The sequence below is a fragment of the Acinonyx jubatus genome, chromosome B3, assembly GCF_027475565.1.
Source record: "Acinonyx jubatus isolate Ajub_Pintada_27869175 chromosome B3, VMU_Ajub_asm_v1.0, whole genome shotgun sequence".
Classification (NCBI taxonomy): domain Eukaryota; kingdom Metazoa; phylum Chordata; class Mammalia; order Carnivora; family Felidae; genus Acinonyx; species Acinonyx jubatus.
Window position 1 is genome coordinate 64,384,132 of NC_069386.1, and position 9,864 is coordinate 64,393,995.

A 9,864-nucleotide genomic window follows, 5' to 3' on the forward strand; every position below is an offset into this window, starting at 1 on the left:
CCACAACTTCTTTATGCATTCATCAGTTGATGGACATTTAGGCTGTTTCCATAATTTGCTATTGTTGAAAGTGCTGCAGTAAACATTAGGGTACAAGTGCCCCTATGCATCAGCATTCCTGTATCCCTTGGGTAAATTCCCAGCAGTGCTATTGCTGGGTCATTTTTAATTTTTTGAGGAACCTCCACACTGTTTTCCAGAGCAGCTGCACCAGTTTGCATTCCCACCAACAGTGCAAGAGGGTTCCCATTTCTCCACATCCTCTCCAGCATCTATAGTCTCCTGATTTACTCATTTTAGCCACTCTGACTGGCATGAGGTGATATCTGAGTATGGTTTTGATTTGTATTTCCCTGATGAGGAGTGATGTTGAGCATCTTTTCATGTGCCTGTTGGCCATCTGGATGTCTTCTTTAGAGAAGTATCTATTCATGTCTTCTGCCCATTTCTTCACTGGATTATTGTTCGCTGTCCCAGAGGCTCTGCTGCCTGGGCCTCCCCTGAGCCTCTGACTCTTGATTTTGGCTCAGGTCATGATCTCACCATTCATGAGATCAAGCCCCATGTGGGGGTTCTGTGCTGACAGTGAAGAGCCTGCTAAGGATTCTCTCTCTGCTCTCTCTCTATGTCCCTCCCCCACTTGCATGCATGTGTGCACATGCGCACTCTGTCTCTCAAAGTAAGTAAACTATAAAAAAAAAGAGAGAGAGGAAGAAATGAAGCAGTCTAAAGGATTTTCACTAGGCAAGTCTCAAATTTGATCCACAGAAGCTTCCTTTTCTGGAATCTAGGACTGTCTAAGCAAATATCACTTTGTCACCCCAGTTGTTTTGGTATCATACTGCTTCATAAAGTGTTTGAAACCTGCAGGCTATAGATACAGAGGTGGTTGGTACAACTTGATTAAATATAGCAGTTTGAATGTAGGTACCAAAACAGTATTTGAAATATGAGTGTGTGTTTGGTTATTAGCAATATATTTTATAAGGTTTGGACAGTTATTTTGGCCCTGCTTCTGAATCCCTGACTAACCTTTGATATATTCCAGTGGGCTGTTATGATTGGGTTGCTGACTGTTGCCCCATGTGGCTGCTCCGTATAAAGGAAGCTCCATGGAAACAGGACTCACACCCAACCTGTGCAGTCCCTGATGATCTGCTTTGACCCTCCTGAAGGCAGTACTCTCCTTTCTCTGGCTTAACAAAAACTGATCCATCTTTTTGAGGATTGTAGGATGACAGCCCTCTTCCCTTTCTCCAAAATCTTCCTGTAGTGGTGGAAAAAGTGGTTATCCACCTCTGATCAGGAGCCTCCTTTTTCTTTTTTGTCAGGCCTTAAGGATGCATAGCTTTATCTATACCCTGTGTCTCTATGTCCACACATCTGAAGTTAGAGAAAGAATCAACTATAGTTCTGAACTAAAAAGTTAGATTTTGGGGAGCCTCGGTGGCTCAGTTAAGCGTGCAGCTTTGGCTCAGGTCATGGTCTCACAGTTCGTGAATCTGAGCCCTACATCGGGCTTTGAGCTGATGATGCAAAGCCTGCTTGGTATTCTCTCTCCCTCTCTCTCTCTGCCACTCCCCCACTTGTGTGCGCTCTCTCTCTTGCTCTCTCTCTTGCTCTTGCTCTGTGCCTTGCTTTCTCTCTTGTGCTCTCTCTTGCACTCTCTGTCACTCTCCCTCATTCTCTATCACTCTCTCTCGCTCTCTAAGCGAATAAACATAAAAAAATAGATTTTAATCAGACTAGTAGAAAGGATAAACAAGACAGATATTCCCTTTCCTTGAGCTGGATATTAATACTGCAACACCTGCAAGTCTAGAACATGACTAGCTCTAAGGAAGCTAGTTTTATTGCAGAATTCCAGATTTAACCAACAGGAGGAGTTAAAATTTTGGATGTTGACAAGCCTACCCGTTGTCACAGAAATCATACTATATGAGGGTGGCAATCTGTGTACCTCTGAATAAAGCTTCTCTTCCAGCATATAGCATTGTGAAAAATAATCTAGTGTGAAAATCAATATCAATCTGAGAGATATGAGCCATGTTCATTAGTGAGAGAATGTATCATAGATGCCATGATTCTGTCTTCCTTCATCCATGCTCCCTAGGCTTCATGTTTGTTTGCTTTAGAGCTAGTTTGTAAATACAGATTCCTTTTAAAAGAGAGGAGTATTCATTGACTTTAGTTCAGGTGCCCTGTTTGGAGCCATTCTACTTATAGGCAGGTCTTCAGATGCTGGGGATTTCTCCTAATTTCTGTGACCTTCTCATAAGAAGTAGCACCTGATGATAGCTACTTGTCACTCAGATACTTTATCAGAATTCCATGTTTATGGCTGCTTCTTGATAAATACTAGGTTTATTTCATCCCTTTTACCCTCTCCTTTTCTCTGCACATTAATTGTGATTTTCTTTGCATTTTCCAGATGGTTGTGCAACATTCTTTACTGTATGTTTTCCTAGTTGGTATTTAACTCAGATATTTATGTTTCTTTCTTAAACTGACACCTTCTGTCTACATAGAAAGGATTCTCTTATATAGAGTAAAAAATTACATCAGTAACGTTAACACTTGCTAGCGAGGAACACAAACACTAAAACCCTTCAGTTCCTTAAATATAAACTTCCTGGAATTTCATTCTTCTTTAGTCTTCCACTTTTTACGATCATGTTAGAATGACAGGATTTTAGACAGAGAGCCCAAGACTACTACATTTTTCTTTATATGTCATAAAGTTTATTTAAATTTTTTAATCATACACTTTAAATTAGCAAAGTGACCATACATTCCTTTAAGTTAAAAAAAATGGAACAAGACAAAGATATGTTTTGACATTTACTTGGTGAGGAGAAAAAAGTTTGGGAACCTAAGTATTTTAGCTTTGGTGGTGATCAGAGCCAGCTTCATATGCACATCACCTGGGCAGTCACAAAAGATCCCATATGCAGAACAGGCTTGGTTTAATGCTATGCTGTCACCATTTTGAAATTCTTCATAAGTGTTGAACAAGGAATCCTGAATTTTCATTTTCACTGGACCCCACAAATCATGTAACCAGCCATGGTTATAATTCCCCTTGTAACCTATAAATAGGGTAACAATATGTCCCCATTTGCTCTGGATAATCATGGTTATGCCAATTATCTGTGGTAGTTATTTTATGCCATCTTCCCTTCAACCCCAGAAATGTTTTCTAGTTCAGATGATAAAATAAAATATATGATCGACTATCAAAAAAAGTGAATGACTGAATATAAACTGAAAATGAGCTGTGAGTAGAAGTTTGTAGGTATATATGGGGGCCAAAAAGAGTTGACCAATTGTTCAGTTTTACCTAGAACCCTACTAATAGAATTCCTCATCAAAAATCACTGCAGAGTATGACACAATGTATGCTGCACTGAGATCATACCTGTAGAATTTGAAAGTTCTGTATTCACCTCATTCCAGCATGTTATTATTTAAATGTTGGAATTATCGGATCAATATATAGTGTGAATCAAATACACATAAACCCAACAATCTGCTGAAAGCACAGCCAGGGTACAGCAAAGCATTGATTTGCTTGAGGATTGGTAGTTCAAATGAGTTTGTAATTAGAGAAGACCTTGTAAATACCTTTCTATAGGGAAAGATATGTATCCTTGTTTGCTAGATTGCTTTGGTCCCTTGGTATATACTCTGTAAAAGGAAGACTGTCCAGATCTAGAAATTAGCAGGATATTTTGCAAGGGCACAAAAGGAGAAAGGAATTAATGCTTGTGTACAGTAAACCAAAAAGAGCACAGCAAATTACATCTTCTTGATCAGTACTGAAAGAACTTTATTTTTCTGTTCCTCTGCCTCCCTTTATTTTTTCCCCATCATATTGAAGCATATGAAATTGAAATTGAAGCATCAAATTAAAAGCATACTTTCTATCATCAGTTCTTATCTTCATTCCCCCACCCACCTTACATTACCTTCATTAGAAATAAAGTACATTTTGATTGATTAAAGGGAAGTAAGTGGTTTGTAGAAATTGAGGATTTTGTAACCAAACCGTGTTTTTTTGAGACCTTATTTTTTATTATTTTATTCTCTTTTAGCTTTTTTAAGTTATTTATTTATTTATTTTGAGAGCGAGCATGCAATCAGGGTAGGGGCAGAGAGGGAGAGAGGGAGATATTCCCAAGCAGACTCCATGCCTTCAGCGCAGAGGCCAGTCACTGCTGATCTTGGTCCCATGAACTGTGACATCATAACCTGAGCTGAAATCAGGGGTCAGTCAGACGCTCAACTGACAGCTCCACAGGCACCCCTCATTGTATTCTTTTTCATATATTATATTTCATGATTTGTAGTACAAAGCATTATCTTCTCAAACTGGTATTAAATATATATGGTATATTCTATAAAATTGAGACAGATTTCTGCTGATAAAAAGGAAGGCAAAAAAGGAAAGAAAAATGGGATATCAAAGAGACATCTGCACTCCCATGCTTACTGCATCATTATTTACAGTAGTCAAGATATGGAAATATTTTAAATGTCCATCAACAGATGAACGGATAAAGAAATTTGGTATATCATGGAATATTATGCATCCATGAGAAAGAAGGAAATCCTGCCATTTGTGATAACATGAATGGACCTTGAGAACTTTATGATAAGTGAGATGAGTCAGAGAAAGACTAACATGTGGAATCCAAAAAGGCTGAACTCGTGAAAACAGAGAATAGATGGGGATTAACAGGTACTGGTAGCTGGGGCAGGAACTGGGGAGATGTTGTTTAAGGGTACAAACTTGCAACTAGTAGATAAATAAGTCCTAGAGATCTAATCCACAGCACAGTGAATATAGTCATTAATACTGTAGTATAAATTTCAAAGTTGCCAAGAGAGTAGATCTTAATTGTTCTCACCAAAAAAAGAAACAATAATTATATGACATGACAGAGATGTTAGCTAAGGCTATGGTGATAATCATATTGAAATACATAAATGTATCAGATTAACATGTTGTACATCTTAACTTAGTGATATATGTCCATTATATATTAAAAAAAGAAAAATTTTTTTAAAAAGGTAAAGTTTAGAGATGTATTCTCTTTTTTTAAAGTTTATTTACAGTAAAACTTGGATTGCAAGTAACTTGTTCTGGGAGTGTTCCACAAGATAAGCAAACATTTCTACTAATTTTAACTTGATAAACGAGCGATGTCTTGCAATATGAGTAGTATGTGACAATGAATGTCACATGATCACAACTGAACCAATGATACTTGACATTCCATTCGGTATACAAGTGCTTTGGATTACAAGCATGTTTCCAGAATGAATTATGCTTGCAAACCAAGGTTTTTCTGTATTTTGAGAGAGAGAGAGCAGGGGAGGGGCAGATGGAGAGGGAGAGAAAGAGAGAACCACAAGCAGGCTCCTCACTGCCAGCACAGAACCCGACACGGGGCTCGCACACATGAACCATGAGATCATGGCCTGAGCCAAAATCACGAGTTGGATGTTTAATGCACTGAGCCACTCAGGTGCCCTGAGATGTATTCTGTCAAGCATAAGTTTGCTATTTCAGAAACACTTTTGAATCAATACCAATAAAGCTAGACTCATACATATTTTACCCCTCAGACTCTCAGTTCCAAGTAGAAAATGAAATGAATACTTTCATACACAGCTAGAAACAATATGTGAAACAACAATTATCAAAATGGTAAAACACTAAAGTACCCTTACCTTAGACCTGATTGTTCATCACATCCTTCAAACGTAATCCGAAATGTGGGGAAATGTTATGCACAAAATGTTCATCACAGTAGTGTTTTAATTCATGAATAATTAGAAAGCACCTATATGTGTCATAGTAGAGAAATAGGTAAATTACAGTATATGTTGTATATATAATATATACAATTTTCTGTCCTTTTTTCCAAGTTACTGTTATAACACAGGAATTTCCCAACATAACTCAAAGATCATAAAATCCATTTAGTGGCTGCATTGTATTTTCCTAATTATCTACACCATGGGCATATATAATTTTTATAGCTGGAAATAAAACCTTTAAAAAAAGATGAAATATCCTGCAAGTGGCTTTGTATTCAAATAAAAAGCTGGCCTTGCTCTTAGATGTAATAATGATGAACACTTAACTTTTTTGTAGTTTTGCAAGGGTGTTAGGGTTCTCAGTATGATGACCAATTTAAAATATTTTTAGAAATATTAGGAGGAGTAAATCACTTCATTTTATTCTCCACTAAGAAATCAGAATGTTAAAGAGCCAGTTCTCTAATGTTTTTAGGTTGAGTGAATCTGGGTGATAATTTTCTGCATAGTCTTTCTCTCTATCACATTGGAGAACCATGTCAAAAATGTGGTGAGGCAACCCTACTGATTACCAACAGAGAATGATGTCTGTGTGATACTTTTCATCCTCTTCCTTTTTCTCCCAGCCTCTGCCTACGTTTAACTAAAGCTTCATATGAAAATCTTATGCTAGAATGTGAAGAAACCTAAAGGAATAAAGGCTCACTTATACGTTTCCACTGGAGGAAATCCGTGAACTCCATCCTATGGTCCTTGCTCTAGCAAAGCACATAGGAACTTCAGTGGGAATTCTGCCAAGAGCAAGATGGTGAAGTGAGGCTCAGTAGTGTCAAATCAGATTAGTTCTGTCTGCGTTGGTCTTTCTTTCTGAATGTTACACAGGATGGCATTCTTTTATTGTGTTTAACCACTTGTGGTTCAGTATATTTTTATCTTCATGGACAGCTAACTGTGCAAAATTTGGTTCAATTGCCTTTTATAGAGGTGGTAAATTTAATTTATAGCATATATGTAATACACATGTTTGCAAAAAACCATATTGATCAAACCAGCTTCCTTTATTATCCTTAACATGCAGAGAGAATACATTTCTTAGCATTGACATGTTGTCTCACTCAAACAAAATGAAAGAATAACATTTAATAATATTCTGCATTTTAGAATGGTCCTTAAAATATCTTTGGTAACTTATGACAGTATTCTCATAGAGTTGTTTATGCCCAAGAGGTGTCCTCCCAGAACATTAACCAGTGAAGAGAAGTGAGTGGTTAAGCAGTGTGTTTGACTAAACAGTCCATTTCACTCTATTGAAATGTTCACTCTGGGAAGAGTCCCATGATTTTGCAGATCATATTCCTTAGAAGCAGACCCCAAACAGAGGCAGGTGTCTATTAGGAATCGCTCTCCTGTACAGTACCTGTAAGGAAGTGAAGGGAGAAGAGGGAGATGTGAATTCTGATTAGACTATCATAGAGGCCCACTAGAGCTCCGAATCTGGGATAGCCCTTCGAAGATGTCCCAGCTTGAGTCAAAAGGTCCAGGCCTTTGTACCCCTGCCCTGACTTGCCGTTACATGGGAGCTGCCCCCAGACAGAGAGTAGTACCTGGGGTAAGGTGGTTGCCTTTGGAAGAAAACAAATCCTTGATTGAAATCAGCTGTGAGTCATCAGGCACCACACCTGGAAGCCAGGGAATGCGTGTCTTTTGTCCTAAAGGAGAAATCTGGGCAGCACGCACCAGCATCCACTACAGTCAACTTCTTCCACCACTCAGATTCACTTGCTTTGGACACGAAGCTTACCACCTCTGGCAATAGTTCCTCTAGGATTCTAGTTCATTTTTTTTCCTAAAGAAACTGTTCTCCGGAAGTTTTGTGAGATGAGTTACAGCCTACTCTACAGGTAGTCTCATGGTCACAATTAATACTCACCATCTCCTTCCTTTGTTACCCATTCTAGACTTGCCTCACCCGCAGTTATCATTCCTACCAGTGGCTGGTTTACCAGTGGGGTGGGCGAGAGAGTGACCCAGCTCAGATCCCCATTTGTCAGGGGAGTGGAAAGCAGGAAAAATTGCGTGTTGAATTTATTACCATTTTTAAAAATTTTTTTGAAGTGTTATTTATTTATTTTGAGAAACAGAGAGCGAGTGGGGGAGGGGCAGAGAGAGAGAGAGAATCCCAAGCAGGCCCCACACTGCCAGCACAGAGCCCAATGTGGGGCTCGAACTCACGAACCGTGAGATCATGACCTGAGCAGAAACCAGGTCAGATACTTAAGCGACTGAGTCACCCAGGCACCCCGAATTTATTACAATTATTGCTATAAATTCATTCCTTCTCATGATTGTCAATTATGAATATATTTATTAGCATATGAATGCTTGTATAATTTTTTTCCAGTTTTATTGAGATATAGACATCCATCACCATATGAGTTCCTGGTATATAGCCTAAAGGTTGACTTAACCTGTATTGTGAAATGATAACCACAATAAGTTTAGTTAATATCCATCTTCTTATATAGATACAATAAAAAGAGATGGGGAAAAAAAGAAAAAAGAATTCTCCTTGTGATGAGAACTCTTAGGATTTGCTCTCTTAACACCTTTCCCGTATATCCTACAGCCGTAGGATAAATCCTACAGATTTAGCCGTAGTCATTATGTTGTACGTTGCATCCCTAGTACTTATTTATCTTATAACTGGAAGTTTGTGCCTTTTAACCACCTTCCTCCTGTTCCTTCTCCTCACTCCCATCTCTGGTAACCACACATCTGATCTCTTTTTTCTATGAGTTTGGGGTTTTCTTTTCTTTTTTAGATTCCACATATAAGTAAGATTCTGCAGTATTTGCCTTTTCCTGTCTGACTTACCTCAGCATAATGCCCTCAAGGTTGCCCTCCTCATTGCTGCAAATGGCAGGATTTCCCCATTTTTATGACTGAATAGTATTGCATTGTGGGTATATACCACAACTTCTTTAGCCATTATCTGTGGCTAGACACTTAGGTTGCTTCCATGACTTGCCTACTGTAAATAATGCTGCTGTGGACATGGGGGTGCAGATATCTTTTTGAGTTCGTGTTTTCTTTTCCTACAGCAGATCCCCATCTTTGAGCCACTGATCACTATCCCCTTCCCAGGCTGATGCACTTGTCAAGGTTTATCATTAACATTGGACAGGAGAGTACCAAAGGGAGTGCTGAATGTATGTTTCCTGTAAGAGAATTTCAGGCATTTCCTGTAATTGTATAATGGCAGCCTTACCTCCTCCTAATAATAAGGGTCGCTTACCCCTGCCAGGATAGTGACTCCTTGCTTTGATTCTGTTCTCCTGGCACAAGGATTGTGAAATGACCAGGTGGAATCATAATTTAAAGTTTAATGTGACTTTTACCATTTGCCTTTTGTGAATCAGGACCTCAAGACTTGCAGGGTTTGGGGGACAGGAAGCACAAATTTGAAAGTGGGTCACTGCACTGATGGTAAAAATATAAAGACTACTCCAACTTCCATTCTTGGTTTCCAGGCCTATGGTATTCTATCTTTTGAGTATACAGTAAACCTTGGTTTGCAAGCATAATTCGTTCTGGAAACATGCCTGTAACCAGAGCACTTGTATGTCAAAGTGAATTTTCCCATAAGAAATAATGGAAACGCAGATGATTCATTCCACAACCCAAAAATATTCATATAAAAATGATTAAAATACTGTAATATTATATAAAATAATAAAGAAAATATAAAATATAAAGAAAAATAGCCTTCACTTACCTTTGAAAACCTTCGTGGCTGGTGTGAGGGAGACAAGAGAGAGGAGGTTACTGTGTAGGACGACTTTCACTGTCACTAACGGAATTACCGCTATCTGTTGGCTCCATGGAATCTTTTTCTGCGTGGAGGCCATTGAATATGCTCTCATGGATGTTGACTACAGTACAGTATTAATAAACTCTTGTCATACACTGTATTTAATGTAACTGGCAATAAAGCAGCAGAGGAAAGGGTCTGCATCTGCAGGCAGCCTGACCTAGAAT